We start from the raw sequence: 17918 nt of genomic DNA, 5'->3' as shown, positions 1-17918 counted from the left end.
AGCCTTGGAAAATTATAAATAGCACGGGGATAAAGTCCCAGCCAATCAGCTCCTAACTGCCATGTTACAGGCTGTGTTTGGAAAATGACAGGAGCTGGTTGGCTGATACTTTATCTCTCTCCAAGGCTTGATAAATCTGGGCCTGTGGCCGCTGAAGCAGCTACGTGAAGTTGTCCGTGTCCTGCAATGTTCTGTACTGTAAGTCACTGTTTCTTGTTTTGCTCATACTTTCTGTTTATGGAATCTGTAAGACTTTGTGGACCCCTGGTGGGTAAATAAAGGATAATGATATTAATAAAACATGGTCAGCGCCCCTGCACCCTCATCCTCTGTGCCCCGGCACAACCCCCACAAAGGCTGGGCCGTCCTGCGCTCACGTGTGTAGCTACCCGGACAAACAAGTTCTGTCTCTCATGTTTACATAACGAGCTGCTTGTTACCTTTCACTTCATCCGAGGTGTCCAACAATCCTAGGGGGAGATGTATCAAGTCTCGGAGAGTGATTAAGTGGAGAGAGATAAAATACCAACCTGTCCGCATCTAGCTGTCAGTTTTTCAAACATGACAGGAGCTGATTGTCTGGTACTTTATCTCTCTCCCAGGCCTAATATATCTCCCCCTAATATGACAGGAGCTTTAATAGGTGGAGCTTGCAAGGGGAGGCGGGGCTTCACAAAAGTGGATGGTTGGAAAGTGACTATGGGGGTCATTCCGACCTGATCGTAGCTGTGCTAAATTTAGAACAGCTACGATCATTCACACTGACATAGGGGGGACGCCCAGCACAGGGATAGTCCGCCCCGCATGTCAGTACCGCCCACCCCCCACAGAAGTGCAAAGACATCGCACAGCGGTGATGCCTTTGCACTTCAAGAGTAACTCCCGACCAGCGCAACTTTAGCGTGCTGGCCGGGAGCTACTTGTCGCTCCCCGGTCCGCAGCGGCTGTGTGTGATGTCACGCAGCCGCTGCGGCCCATCCCCCATTTGGTCTGGCCACGCCGGCGTTGGCTGGACCGCTCCCACGAAACGGCCGCCGCCATTCCGCCCCCTCCCGCCCAGCGATCGCCTCTGCCTGTCAATCAGACAGAGGCGATCGCAGCCCTGCTACGGCCTTCGGCCGTCTGGCATGCGCCGGCGCACTACGGTGCCGGTGCATGCGCAGTAGAGACCCGTTCGCTCTGCTGCGACAAACAGCAGCAAGCAGGTCAGAATGACCCCCCATGTCTTGATGTAGAATATAGACATGAAGTATCTATACAGCCTGACAGTAAGGGGTGGCACTGCCACAGGCTCTGGTGTCGGCACCCACTGCAGGTCACCAGGAGTTTATACAGCCTGACAGTAAGGGGTGGCACTGCCACAGGCTCTGGTGTCGGCACCCACTGCAGGTCACCAGGAGTTTATACAGCCTGACAGTAAGGGGTGGCACTGCCACAGGCTCTGGTGTCGGCACCCACTGCAGGTCACCAGGAGTTTATACAGCCTGACAGTAAGGGGTGGCACTGCCACAGGCTCTGGTGTCGGCACCCACTGCAGATCACCAGGAGTTTATACAGCCTGACAGTAAGGGGTGGCACTGCCACAGGCTCTGGTGTCGGCACCCACTGCAGGTCACCGGGCGGTTATACAGCCTGACACTAAGGGGTGGCACTGCCACAGGCTCTGGTGTCGGCACCCACTGCAGGTCACCAGGAGTTTATACAGCCTGACAGTAAGGGGTGGCACTGCCACAGGCTCTGGTGTCGGCACCCACTGCAGGTCACCGGGAGGTTATACAGCCTGACACTAAGGGGTGGCACTGCCACAGGCTCTGGTGTCGGCACCCACTGCAGGTCACCGGGAGGTTATACAGCCTGACACTAAGGAGTGGCACTGCCACAGGCTCCAGTGTCGGAACCCACTGCAGGTCACCAGGCGATTATACAGCCTGACACTAAGGGGTGGCACTGCCACAGGCTCTGGTGTCGGCACCCACTGCAGGTCACCGGGCGGTTAAACAGCCTGACAGTAAGGGGTGGCACTGCCACAGGCTCCAGTGTCGGCACCCACTGCAGGTCACCAGGCGATTATACAGCCTGACACTAAGGGGTGGCACTGCCACAGGCTCTGGTGTCGGCACCCACTGCAGGTCACAGGGCGGTTATACAGCCTGACACTAAGGGGTGGCACTGCCACAGGCTCTGGTGTCGGCACCCACTGCAGGTCACAGGGCGGTTATACAGCCTGACACTAAGGGGTGGCACTGCCACTGGCTCTGGTGTCGGCACCCACTGAGTACAGGTCACCGGGAGGTTATACAGCCTGACACTAAGGTGCAGCATTGACACACAGTTAATTTCTCAACCTTAACAGGGAAGTGAAAGTGAAACAAATACGAATTATAGCCGCAGTATAAACAACTTCATATATATATCACAGATGGTCAGAGGCGGCTGTGCCAGCGTTATGTGGCAAAAGAAGGTTTTGCAATTGGGGGAGAACGCTAGAGACACACCCTATAACATTTACTGGCCTGGATCATAACGCATTTTCCCGTATCCTTAATACTTCTTATTCCAGTTATTATCTTATGGCCTAGAGAACAGAAACTGAAGGTGATGATGACATCTGCGGGGAGGGGGGTGGAGAATAACAATGATAATATACAGAGATTACCATGAGACAGTGACAAGTAAATCGGACTCTGCCCTGCTGGTTATGATGTTCACAGGGATCTATCAGCCTATGGCCCAACACTAGATTTTCTCTGGAGAATTAATATTTGCTGAAATTATGTCTCCTGCCAGTGTTACAGTGTTGCTTTCTCTGTGTGTGACTCCTGGCTTGTAACTTCCGACTCTGTTTGAGAACCAGCTAGACTCACGGTGGAAATAATCAGGGAGCCAAAATATTATAGATGGCTTACTCATTGTTTAGTGCCCACTACCTGCCACCGACTCCAGGCTTCACTGCACTACACCCCAACATGACCTGATCACTGGCCGTGACCATAATACATCTATTACACCCTATACAGACATAGGACACTACACCCCCAACATGACCTGACCATAATACATCTATTACACCCTATACAGACATAGGACACTACACCCCCAACATGACCTGACCTCTGGCCGTGACCATAATACATCTATTACACCCTATACAGACATAGGACACTACACCCCAACATGACCTGACCTCTGGCCGTGACCATAATACATCTATTACACCCTATACAGACATAGGACACTACACCCCAACATGACCTGACCATGACCATAATACATCTATTACACCCTATACAGACATAGGACACTACACCCCCAACATGACCTGACCTCTGGCCGTGACCATAATACATCTATTACACCCTATACAGACAAAGGGCACTACACCCCCAACATGACCTGACCTCTGGTCGTGACCATAATACATCTATTACACCCTATACAGACATAGGACACTACACCCCCAACATGACCTGACCGCTGTCCATGACCATAATACATCTATTACACCCTATGCAGACATAGGACACTACACCCCAACATGACCTGACCACTGACCATGACCATAATACATCTATTACACCCTATACAGACATAGGACACTACACCCCAACATGATCTGACCACTGACCATGATCATAATACATCTATTACACCCTATACAGACATAGGACACTACACCCACAACATGACCTGACCACTGGACATGACCATAATACATCTATTACCCCCTATACAGACATAGGACACTACACCCCAACATGACCTGACCTCTGGCCATAACCATAATACATCTATTACACCCTATACAGACACAGGACACTACACCCCCAACATGACCTGACCACTGTCCATGACCATAATACATCTATTACACCCTATACAGACGTAAGACACTACACCCCCAACATGACCTGACCTCTGGCCATGACCATAATACATCTATTACACCCTATACAGACGTAAGACACTACACCCCCAACATGACCTGACCACTGGCCATGACCATAATACATCTATTACACCCTATACAGACGTAAGACACTACACCCCCAACATGACCTGACCGCTGGCCATGACCATAATACATCTATTACACCCTATACAGACATAGGACACTACACCCCCAACATGACCTGACCGCTGACCATGACCATAATACATCTATTACACCCTATGCAGACATAGGACACTACACCCCAACATGACCTGACCACTGACCATGACCATAATACATCTATTACACCCTATACAGACATAGGACACTACACCCCAACATGACCTGACCACTGACCATGACCATAATACATCTATTACACCCTATACAGACACAGGACACTACACCCCAACATGTCCTGACCACTGTCCGTGACCATAATACATCTATTACACCCTATACAGACATAGGACACTACACCCCCAACATGACCTGACCACTGTCCGTGACCATAATACATCTATTACACCCTATACAGACATAGGACACTACACCCCCAACATGACCTGATCACTGGCCATGACCATAATACATCTATTACACCCTATACAGACATAGGACACTACACCTCTAACATGACCTGACCACTGGCCATGACCATAATACATCTATTACACCCTATACAGACATAGGACACTACACCCCCAACATGACCTGACCACTGGCCATGACCTTAATACATCTATTACACCCTATACAGACAGGACACTACACCTCTAACATGACCTGACCACTGGCATGACCATAATACATCTATTACACCCTATACAGACATAGGACACTACACCCCAACATGACCTGACCACTGGCCATGACCATAATACATCTATTACACCCTATACAGACATAGGACACTACACCCCAACATGACCTGACCACTGGCATGACCATAATACATCTATTACACCCTATACAGACACAGGACACTATACCCCAACATGACCTGACCACTGACCGTGACCATAATACATCTATTACACCCTACACAGACATAGGACACTACACCCCAACATGACCTGACCACTGACCATGACCATAATACATCTATTACACCCTATACAGACATAGGACACTACACCCCAACATGACCTGACCACTGGCCGTGACCATAATACATCTATTACACCCTATACAGACATAGGACACTACACCCCAACATGACCTGACCACTGGCAGTGACCATAATACATCTATTACTCCCTATACAGACATAGGACACTACACCCCCAACATGACCTGACCACTGGACATGACCATAATACATCTATTACACCCTATACAGACATAGGACACTACACCCCCAACATGACCTGACCACTGGCCATGACCATAATACATCTAATACACCCTATACAGACATAGGGCACTACACCCCCAACATGACCTGACCACTGGCCATGACCATAGTACATCTATTACACCCTATACAGACATAGGGCACTACACCCCCAACATGACCTGACCACTGGCCGTGACTAAAATACATCTATTATACTCTATACAGACATAGGACACTACACCCCAACATGTCCTGACCTCTGGCCATGACCATAATACATCTATTACACCCTATACAGATATAGGACACTACACCCCCAACATGACCTGACCACTGACCATGACCATAATACATCTATTACACCCTATACAGTCATAGGACACTACACCCCAAGATGACCTGACCACTGGCCGTGACCAAAATACATCTATTACACCCTATACAGACATAGGACACTACACCCCCAACATGACCTGACCACTGGCCGTGACCATAATACATCTATTACACCCTATACAGACATAGGACACTACACCCCAACATGACCTGACCACTGGCCGTGACCATAATACATCTATTACACCCTATACAGACATAGGACACTACACCCCCAACATGACCTGATCACTGGCCATGACCATAATACATCTATTACACCCTATACAGACATAGGACACTACACCTCTAACATGACCTGACCACTGGCCATTACCATAATACATCTATTACACCCTATACAGACATAGGACACTACACCCCAACATGACCTGACCACTGGACATGACCATAATACATCTATTACACCCTATACAGACATAGGACACTACACCCCAACATGACCTGACCACTGGACATGACCATAATACATCTATTACACCCTATACAGACATAGGAAACTACATCCCCAACATGACCTGACCACTGGACATGACCATAATACATCTATTACACCCTATACAGACATAGGACACTACACCCCAACATGACCTGACCACTGGACATGACCATAATACATCTATTACACCCTATACAGACATAGGACACTACACCCCAACATGACCTGACCACTGGACATGACCATAATACATCTATTACACCCTATACAGACATAGGAAACTACATCCCCAACATGACCTGACCACTGGACATGACCATAATACATCTATTACACCCTATACAGACATAGGACACTACACCCCAACATGACCTGACCACTGGACATGACCATAATACATCTATTACACCCTATACAGACATAGGACACTACACCCCCAACATGACCTGACCACTGGCCGTGACCATAATACATCTATTACACCCTATACAGACATAGGACGCTGCACCCCCAACATGACCTGACCACTGACCGTGACCATAATACATCTATTACACCCTATACAGACATAGGACACTACACCCCAACATGACCTGACCACTGACCATGACCATAATACATCTATTACACCATATACAGACATAGGACACTACACCCCCAACATGACCTGACCGCTGGCCATGACCATAATACATCTATTACACCCTATACAGACATAGGACACTACACCCCTAACATGACCTGACCACTGGACATGACCATAATACATCTATTACACCCTATACAGACATAGGACACTACACCCCAACATGACCTGACCACTGGCCATGACCATAATACATCTATTACACCCTATACAGACATAGGACACTACACCTCTAACATGACCTGACCACTGGCCATGACCATAATACATCTATTACACCCTATACAGACATAGGACACTACACCCCAACATGACCTGACCACTGGCCATGACCATAATACATCTATTACACCCTATACAGACATAGGACGCAACACCCCAACATGACCTGACCACTGGCCATGGCCATAATACATCTATTACACCATATACAGACATAGGACACTACACCCCAACATAACCTGACCTCTGGCCGTGACCATAATACATCTATTACACCCTATACAGACATAGGACACTACACCCCCAACATGACCTGACCACTGACCATGACCATAATACATCTATTACACCCTATACAGTCATAGGACACTACACCCCAAGATGACCTGACCACTGGCCGTGACCAAAATACATCTATTACACCCTATACAGACATAGGACACTACACCCCCAACATGACCTGACCACTGGCCGTGACCATAATACATCTATTACACCCTATACAGACATAGGACACTACACCCCAACATGACCTGACCACTGGCCGTGACCATAATACATCTATTACACCCTATACAGACATAGGACACTACACCCCCAACATGACCTGATCACTGGCCATGACCATAATACATCTATTACACCCTATACAGACATAGGACACTACACCTCTAACATGACCTGACCACTGGCCATTACCATAATACATCTATTACACCCTATACAGACATAGGACACTACACCCCAACATGACCTGACCACTGGACATGACCATAATACATCTATTACACCCTATACAGACATAGGACACTACACCCCAACATGACCTGACCACTGGACATGACCATAATACATCTATTACACCCTATACAGACATAGGAAACTACATCCCCAACATGACCTGACCACTGGACATGACCATAATACATCTATTACACCCTATACAGACATAGGACACTACACCCCAACATGACCTGACCACTGGACATGACCATAATACATCTATTACACCCTATACAGACATAGGACACTACACCCCAACATGACCTGACCACTGGACATGACCATAATACATCTATTACACCCTATACAGACATAGGAAACTACATCCCCAACATGACCTGACCACTGGACATGACCATAATACATCTATTACACCCTATACAGACATAGGACACTACACCCCAACATGACCTGACCACTGGACATGACCATAATACATCTATTACACCCTATACAGACATAGGACACTACACCCCCAACATGACCTGACCACTGGCCGTGACCATAATACATCTATTACACCCTATACAGACATAGGACGCTGCACCCCCAACATGACCTGACCACTGACCGTGACCATAATACATCTATTACACCCTATACAGACATAGGACACTACACCCCAACATGACCTGACCACTGACCATGACCATAATACATCTATTACACCCTATACAGACATAGGACACTACACCCCCAACATGACCTGACCACTGACCATGACCATAATACATCTATTACACCATATACAGACATAGGACACTACACCCCCAACATGACCTGACCGCTGGCCATGACCATAATACATCTATTACACCCTATACAGACATAGGACACTACACCCCTAACATGACCTGACCACTGGACATGACCATAATACATCTATTACACCCTATACAGACATAGGACACTACACCCCAACATGACCTGACCACTGGCCATGACCATAATACATCTATTACACCCTATACAGACATAGGACACTACACCTCTAACATGACCTGACCACTGGCCATGACCATAATACATCTATTACACCCTATACAGACATAGGACACTACACCCCAACATGACCTGACCACTGGCCATGACCATAATACATCTATTACACCCTATACAGACATAGGACACTACACCTCTAACATGACCTGACCACTGGCCATGACCATAATACATCTATTACACCCTATACAGACATAGGACGCTACACCCCCAACATGACCGGACCATAGGCCATGACCATAATACAATTCTCTTACACCCTATACAGACATAGGACACTACACCCCCAACATGACCTGACCACTGGCCATGACTATAATACACCTATTACACCCTATACAGACATAGGACACTACACCCCCAACATGGCCTGACCACTGGAAATGATTGTAATAATTTTTACATAATTTAAGTGTTTACATCATATAAAACACATAAGAACTGTATAAAGCACAAGGTAAGTAACTTTGCAGAACATGTGTCAGGGTGGTCTTTGTCTGTGGACTAGATGAATGATTACCGGTGACTGCGCAGATGTGGCCGGTAATTCTGGTGCGCAGGTAGCATTATATGAATTACCTATCAAGTGCAGTAAACGCAGTGTTAATATTCTACCTGATTTACAGGAATTCCTTTTCCACCTGGCGCCAGGTGCACACACCCAGGATCTCTCACCTGAAAAAAAAAAAAAAAAAATTCTAAAAGGGGAAAAAAGTGCATTATTGCTGCAGCTCCGTGGTTCTGTCCCATACAAGTAGGGTCACCACCTCATCCCTTTATTTCTAGACTCATATTAATTACACAGGTTCTGTGGCTGATTAAACCAGGTGAAATGGAGTCTTGAAGTCATCCAGCCACAGAACCTGTGTAATTAATATGCATCCAGAATCAAAGGGATATATATGAGGTGGTAATAACCCTGTATACAAGTGATCTGTTCTGTACATGTTACCTTGCACTAGTCACTGTGTGGAGCTCTGCTACACGTTCTGACACGTTGCTGACTGTCAGGGTCAACACGAGTACCTGAGAAGCTGATTATTTCTCTTGTGGCTCTGCGAGGAGACCTGGAAAACATGCCCTGTCTTTGTATCCTGAGGACTTGGTACTGTCCTACATAAACCCAACTCTGTGTAACTTGCAGCCTGCAGATCTCTCCCTGTAGTTATACTTTCTCCGGGCGGGAAGCCTCTGCACATACCTGTTCCTGTGCCTCCGGGAGATCGGACGTCGCCCCCTCTGTGCCTCCGGGATATCGGACGTCGCCCCCTCTGTGCCTCCGGGATATCGGACGTCGCCCCCTCTGTGCCTCCGGGATATCGGACGTCGACCCCTCTGTGCCTCCGGGAGATCGGACAAAATGGGGAAAGTCTGTACTGAAAGTATTTGGGTTTAGACGGTCTTGCAGGAGCCAGCAGCAGGAAATCCTGCAGGTTTATCTGTCACGCACAGTAATAGCTCCAGTGTCTCCTCACAGCCCCAGTGTGCAGCAGGAACTGTCAGTGTCACACTATAGCCTGACACCACACCTTGTGGGCGTCTGTTGGGTCAGAAGGGAGTGAGTCAGCGTTGTTGATTCACTGAAATCTCCGCACTTGCAGGGGGGAAATCCCGGGATGTCTCCCGTCCACAGGGAGCGCAGCGCTGAATCCAGAGTCGGAGCCGGCTGTACAGAGGCGAGGGCGTCGGCGGTGTCGCTGTTTATAAGTGGGTGTTGATATGTCCTATAGGTGTAGAACCTGGGTGGTTTGCAATAGGCTCCACGTGGCGATCCTTAGCCAGGCTGCGTGGGTTATTACGTAGCGGCGGTGTGTGCGCGGTGGCGCAGGGAACATTGGCCCTCATTCCGAGTTGTTCGCTCGCTAGCAGATTTTAGCAGCATTGCACACGCTAAGCCGCCGCCTACTGGGAGTGAATCTTAGCTTAGCAAAATTGCGAACGAAAGATTCTCTAAATTGCGAATAGAAATTTCTTTGCAGTTTCTGAGTAGCTCGAGACTTACTCTGCCAGTGCGATCAGTTCAGTGCTTGTCGTTCCTGGTTTGACGTCACAAACACACCCAGCGTTCGCCCAGACACTCCCCCGTTTCTTCAGCCACTCCCGCGTTTTTCCCAGAAACGGTAGCGTTTTTTCACACTCCCATAAAACGGACTGTTTCCGCCCAGAAACACCCACTTCCTGTCAATCACACTACGATCACCAGAACGAAGAAAAAACCTTGTAATGCCGTGAGTAAAATACCAATCTTCTTAGCAAATTTACTTGGCGCAGCCGCAGTGCGAACATTGCGCATGCGCAATTAGCGGAAAATCGCTGCGATGCGAAGAAAATTACAGAGCGAACAACTCGGAAGGACCACCATTGTGCCTCATTCGTGTGTGGAAGTAACGCAATAAAAGGGCGTGGTATATGGAGTTACACTGTCTAGTTCAGGCATGTCCAAAAGTGCGGCCCTCCAGCTGTTGTGAAACTACATATCCCAGCATGCCCTGATACAGTTTTGCTGTCAGAGAATGCTAAAGCTGTGTCAGGGCATGCTGGGATGTGTAGTTTCTCAACAGCTGGAGGGCCGCAATTTGGACATGCCTGGTCTAGTTAGACAGTCATTAGGTCGGCCCCATATGGTTGACTAGGTCGAAAGGTCAAAAGGTAAAAGGTAGACCGTGGGTAAGGTCAACAGGTACGGAAGGTCGACAAAACAATGGTCAAAACAAAAAGGTTGACACTTTTTTGTTTGTTTTTCGGGAGTCATTTGTATGTTTAACCATATCTAAGCCCCGTTAGTGGAAACGCGCTCCCTCACCGGCCCGCCGCGCTTCTGGCTAGGCGCATCACTCCGATACCGCTGCGCTTGCCGCAGGTAACTATTCCCAGTCACAGTCCACGTGGAAAGTAAATCAAGGGAAATGTCGGAATAATTTGAAAAAACAACAACACCGTGTGGACTATTTGTGTGTCGACCATTGTCATGGCGACTTTTTGAACCTCTCGACCTTAAGCACCGTCTACCTTTTACCTGTCAAGCTTTTGACTCTGTTGACCTAAGGCATGCTGACTGTATTTTGTCGACCTAGACACTGCCGACGTATGCATTGGAACCAGGCCCGGCCCGCCAGTTAAGGCGCCACAGTGAAGAAGGCGCCGGCAGCCTGGACCACGCTCTATCACGGCGCGCGCTTCTCCTGCCTGCCGCCCTGCCCCTCAGTCTGGTCTCCGGCAGTGACGGCGGAGTGTATAACTCAAATCAGGTGCCGGTTCGTTAGCCAATCAGAGCTCGTGGACCGGTGCCTGATTTGAAATATACACACTGTCGTCACCGCCGGAGACCAGACTGAGGGGCAGAGCGGCAGGCAGGAGAAGCGCGCACTGCGCTCTCCACACACAAAACAGTGAGCAGCACTGTGGTCACATGGCACTGTGGGGGCATATCTAGCAATGTGGGTACATGGCAATGTGGGGGCATATCTGTATCTGGCACTGTGGGGGCAAATCTGTATCTGGCACTGTGGGGGCATATCTAGCACTGTGGGGGCAAATCTGTATCTGGCACTGTGGGGGCATATCTAGCACTGTGGGGGCAAATCTGTATCTGGCACTGTGGGGGCATATCTAGCACTGTGGGGGCAAATCTGTATCTGGCACTGTGGGGGCATATCTAGCACTGTGGGGGCAAATCTGTATCTGGCACTGTGGGGGCATATCTAGCACTGTGGGGACAAATCTGTATCTGGCACTGTAGGGTCATATGTGGCACTGTGGAGGCATATCTGGCACTGTGGGCACATGGCACTGAGGGGGGCATATCTGGCACTGTGGGGGCATATCTGTATCTAGCACTGTGGGAGCAAATCTGTATCTGGCACTGTGGGGGCATATCTGGCACTGTGGGCACATGGCACTGTGGGGGGCATATGTGGCACTGTGGGGGCATATCTAGCACTGTGGGCACATGGCAATGTGGGGGGCATATGTGGCACTGTGGGGGCATATCTGGCACTGTGGGCACATGGCACTGTGGGGGGCATATGTGGCACTGTGGGGGCATATCTAGCACTGTGGGCACATGGCAATGTGGGGGCATATCTGTATCTAGCACTGTGGGCACATGGCACCCACTATCTCCCTGTGACCCCAGCCTCCTCAGTCACCCACTATGTCCATCACCTCTGCCACGCACTTTCTCCCTGTCACTGACCATCTCCCTGGACCCCTGGGGGTACTATTGTGTGGCCGCGCCCCTTCCTTGTGAGACCACACCTCTTTTAAAATTTGATCCCATCAAGGGGCGCTAAATTCTAAATTCGTTTACCAAAAAAATTAAGCTCGGGCCGGCCCTGATTGGAACCCGTTCTCGGCAGCAGAAGGTTAATCTGGCAAATTTATATTTATTGATAATTTACAATGTATTTCCACAGGACAGGACATCGGGCCTGCGGGGTAATTCCAAGTTGATCGCAGCAGGATTTTTTTTAGCAGTTGGCCAAAACCATGTGCACTGCAGGGGAGGCAGATGTAACATGTGCAGAGAGAGTTAGATTTGGGTGGGGTGTGTTCAATCTGCAATCTAAATTGCAGTGTAAAAATAAAGCAGCCAGTATTTACCCTGCACAGAAACAAAATAACCCACCCAAATCTAACTCTCTCTGCAGATGTTACATCTGACCCACCTGCAGTGCACATGGTTTTGCCCAACTGCTAAAAAATTTCCTGCTGTGATCAACTTGGAATTACCCACCTGATTCATGTTTCCAAGTAAAGCAAAAAAAGCAAGTAACTTTGTGTCTGGAATACACCATGTTGCCAATATATGACTGGTTCCTGAGTTAAGACAAGTTGTGGATCTAAAAGAAACCCGGATAGGAACATCTCTGCTGTGTTTCCCGTGAGTGTGGTACGCTCCCTAAACCTGTTGTCACAATAAAGAAAATAGTAGGGGGAAATAGAAAAGATACCTTTATGCACTTGATTTACCTATACCTTAAAGTGAGTTTAGGTATGCTTTTCTTGACTCACTCTATGGTGAAGGACACACAACAAAGGAGTGAAGAAGTGAAAAGAAACCTTTATGTGCACAAATACTTGCTTTGAGTGTGAGTTGCGGTACGCACCCTATCCAGATGGGTGTGGTATTGAAAGTTGACAGTAACTAGGTCGACAATGTCTAGGTCGACCACTATTGGTCGACAGTAACTAGGTCGACAGGGTGTCTAGGTCGACAGGGTCTTTAGGTCGACATGGTCTAGGTAGACAGGTCAAAAGGTCGACATGAGTTTTTAATGTTATTTTGGTGTCATTTTCTTCGTAGCGTGACCGGGAACCCCAATTAGTGCATGGCTCGCTTCGCTCGCCATGCTTCGGGCATGGTGCCTTCGCTCCGCTACCGCTTCGCTCGGCACAGATTACCGTTCCAATCGTAGTCCACGTGGATCGTTAAGTATGAAAAGGTTCAAAAAAAGAAAAAAATTGTGAAAAACCCATGTCGACCTTTTGACCTGTCGACCTAGAACATGCCGACCTAAAGACCCTTTCTACCTAGACACCCTGTCGACCTAGTTACTGTCGACCAATAGTGGTCGACCTAGACATTGTCGACCTAGTTACTGTCGACTTTCAATCCAGATCCCATCCAGATATCCTATTCTTTGTCACAAGTTCTTCTAAATTTGATGGGATTAGGACAGCCTTTAAGGAGAATTATACAATTATACAATAACGATACTACACATTGTATCATTATCCGTTTTTGTTTTTTTGTTTCCATATAAACTGCTGAGATCAAATCACTACAATTAGAACAGCTGACGACAAAGGAACAGAAGAACGCAATTGGACATTCACAAGGGACGTATATGTTATACACGTTATGCTTTATACTGTGGCGCTTATACTGGTAAAGATTGTCTTTTCTTTATTGCATCTTCCGTTCTAGTAGGATGTGGCGACATCCTGTTAGGTAATCGACACTGGTTAAAGCTGCCTTGCGCACATTTTGAGTATCCTATCTTTTTTTTTTACAGTTAGATTTCAGTTTGAACTCACCCCCACCCAAATCTAACTCTCTCTGCACATGTTACATCTGCCACACCTGCAGTGCAGCATGGTGTTGCCCAGTTGCTTGCTTTTTTTGCTTTACTTACAAATCTGAATCAGGCCCATACAGCGGTGGTGATATCAGCACTATGGGGGTCATTCAGACCCGATCGCTGCTGGGCGTTTTCGCACAGCAGCGATCAAGTCAGAATTGTGCATGCACCGGCGCCGCAGTGCGCCGGCGCATGCCAGACAGCCGACGGCTGTCTTAGCCCTGCGATCGCCTCTGCCTGATTGACAGGCAGAGGCGGGAGGGGGCGGGCCGGTGGCATTTGGCCGCCGTTTAGGGGGCCTGGTCCGGGCAACATCTACGATCAGGTCTGAATTAGGCCCCATATCAGCTAACATGGCGATATCAGGCAGAGCAGTAGAGAGCCTATCTGGGACCAGGTACTTTGCAGGGTATGTGGCCTAATCACAGGAGGCGTGGCCATGCACAGTTGAAACGCTGGCAACGGCACCCCGTCTCGTACCTTTTGCTGGGCTGGCCTGATGCCCAATTTGCCGAGCCGTCTGAACATATGCTGCCGTAAAAGTGCGGCAGGTGCTGCGCAGATTGGGCCTGGCGAAGGAATCGGAGTCAATTGAATCCCCCCCCAAAAATGTTGGGTTTGGGCGGTGATGAGCACTCTGGGTGTCTGGATTTGCCAGGAGATAATGTGCATATTATATTACATGTCAAATGTGAATATTGATATCATCTCATTATACCCCCTTCAGACTGACAAAAATTTCCCGGGTTATTGCACATGGACGCACATAAACCCGGGAATTTGCTCAGTGTGAAGGGTACAGGAACAATATCTCCACCTGGGTTGAATCCGGGATCGTCCCGGGATGCAGTGTATTGTGAATGGGCCCTACCCGGTATTCTGTAGCTGGTACTGTTAAAAGGCCTCTCATTGGAGCTTCCCCAGGCTCAGAAAAGATGATGTCATCATCCAGAGCCCAGGGAAGCATCCAGGAAGCGGAGGAGACAGTCATGGCGACCTGGACAGATGAGGAGGCGAGAGAGCTGCTCGGCATAAGGGGTGAGGAGGAGATTATAAAACAGATCACAGGCAGTGAAGGACACTGTCATTTATAAAAAGATTGCAAAGCTGCTTGAAGCCAGAGGCATAGGGGGCCATTCCGAGTTGTTCGCTAGCTGCTATCGTTCACAGCGCAGCGATCAGGCAAAAAAACGGCAAATCTACGCATGGGTATGGGGCGATCACGTCAGTCTATTCAGTTCCTGATTTGACGTCACAAACACGCCCTGCGTTCACCCAGCCACGCCTGCGTTTTTCCTGGCACGCCTGCGTTTTTCCAAACACTCCCTGAAAACGGTCAGTTGCCACCCAGAAACACCCACTTCCTGTCAATCACTCTGCGGCCAGCAGTGCGACTGAAAAGCTTCGCTAGACCCTGTGTACAACTACATCGTTCGTTGTAATAGTACGTCGCGTGTGCGCATTGCGCCGCATACGCATGTGCAGAAGTGCCTTTTTTTGCCTCATCGCTGCACAGCGAATGAATGCAGCTAGCGAACAACTCGGAATGACCACCAGAGTATCACAGTAGCAGACCCTGACTAGTTAGCAGATGGCGCCACCTTGTGGCATAGTGAGGATCTTTGTCTCTATAACATAAATGTGGCATAGGGTTGAAGTAGGGAAAGTTGTGAGACAGCGTTAGTGTGAGAAGTAGGGGTGGGATAAACGCTGCAAAGTGAGGCGAGGTGTGATCAATGCAGAAAGGGGTAAGCCTGTACCTGGTACACAGAACTGTACCCTCAATCAGCCCCTGCTGTCATCGCAACAGATCATTGGAGCCAGGGATATGCGGTGAGGTAAATGGTTGAGGAGGCACTGCCTGGTGCCAGAGCCAGATTTACACCCAATACATGATCCCAAGGGTGCATGTGGGTATTATACACAGGTGCAGCAGTATATACGTGTGGGCGTTATACACAGGTGCAGCAGTATATACGTGTGGGCATTATACACAGGTGCAGCAGTATATAAATGTGGGCATTATACACAGGTGCAGCAGTATATACATGTGGGCATTATACACAGGTGCAGCAGTATATACGTGTGGGCGTTATACACAGGCACAGCGGTATATGCGTGTGGGCATCATACACAGGTGCAGCAGAATATACATGTGGGCATTATACACAGGTGCAGCAGTATATACGTGTGGGCATTATACACAGGCGCAGCAGTATATACATGTGGGCATTATACACAGGTGCAGCAGTATATACATGTGGGCATCATACACAGGCGCAGCGGTATATATATGTGGGCATTATACACAGGTGCAGCAGTATATACTGCTGGAGATTTGGTGAGTTTTGATCAGAGATGTGTGGAAAAGGTAGGCAGGAAGAGGGAAGGGGGGGGGGGGGGGGGGGAGTGTACTTCCTCACCTGCCAAAAACTTTTTACTCCAGAGTTTTGACTATAAAAATTATAAAAATAATGCATAGATCATATTTCTAATTTCTCTGACGTCCTAGTGGATGCTGGGGACTCCGTAAGGACCATGGGGAATAGCGGCTCCGCAGGAGACTGGGCACATCTAAGAAAGATTTAGGACTACCTGGTGTGCACTGGCTCCTCCCACTATGACCCTCCTCCAGACCTCAGTTAGAATCCTGTGCCCGGCTCGAGCTGGATGCACACTAGGGGCTCTCCTGAGCTCCTAGAAAGAAAGTATATTTTAGGTTTTTTATTTTACAGTGAGACCTGCTGGCAACAGGCTCACTGCACCGAGGGACTAAGGGGAGAAGAAGCGAACCTACCTAACTGTGGGTAGTTTGGGCTTCTTAGGCTACTGGACACCATTAGCTCCAGAGGGATCGACCGCATGGAACCGGCCATTGATGTTCGGTCCCGGAGCCGCGCCGCCGGCCCCCTTACAGAGCCAGAAGCAAGAAGAGTCCGGAAAATTGGCGGCTGAAGACATAAGTCTTCTCCAAGGTAGCGCACAGCACTGCAGCTGTGCGCCATTGCTCCTCATACACACTTCACACTCCGGTCACTGAGGGTGCAGGGCGCTGGGGGGGTGCCCTGAGCAGCAAT

General features: G+C 48.7%; 1 protein-coding gene across 2 annotated transcripts in view; it reads right to left on the bottom strand.

Moving 5' to 3' along the window:
- Positions 1-10343, bottom strand: part of BCL2L14 (BCL2 like 14) — a 32819-nt gene extending 22476 nt beyond the window's left edge. The window contains exons 1-2 of one of the 2 annotated variants that reach the window (XM_063929260.1): positions 9960-10341; positions 9374-9433 (exon numbers count right to left, since the gene is read on the bottom strand). The gene's annotated coding sequence lies outside the window, so the exon portion shown is untranslated. Of the gene's footprint in view, positions 1-9373; positions 9434-9959 lie in introns of both variants that reach the window. The other variant, XM_063929261.1, reaches the window with a different exon arrangement.
- Positions 10344-17918: the final 7575 nt, after the last annotated feature.

This window comes from Pseudophryne corroboree, chromosome 6, assembly GCF_028390025.1.
Source record: "Pseudophryne corroboree isolate aPseCor3 chromosome 6, aPseCor3.hap2, whole genome shotgun sequence".
Classification (NCBI taxonomy): domain Eukaryota; kingdom Metazoa; phylum Chordata; class Amphibia; order Anura; family Myobatrachidae; genus Pseudophryne; species Pseudophryne corroboree.
This window is presented reverse-complemented; position numbering and strand designations above follow the sequence as displayed.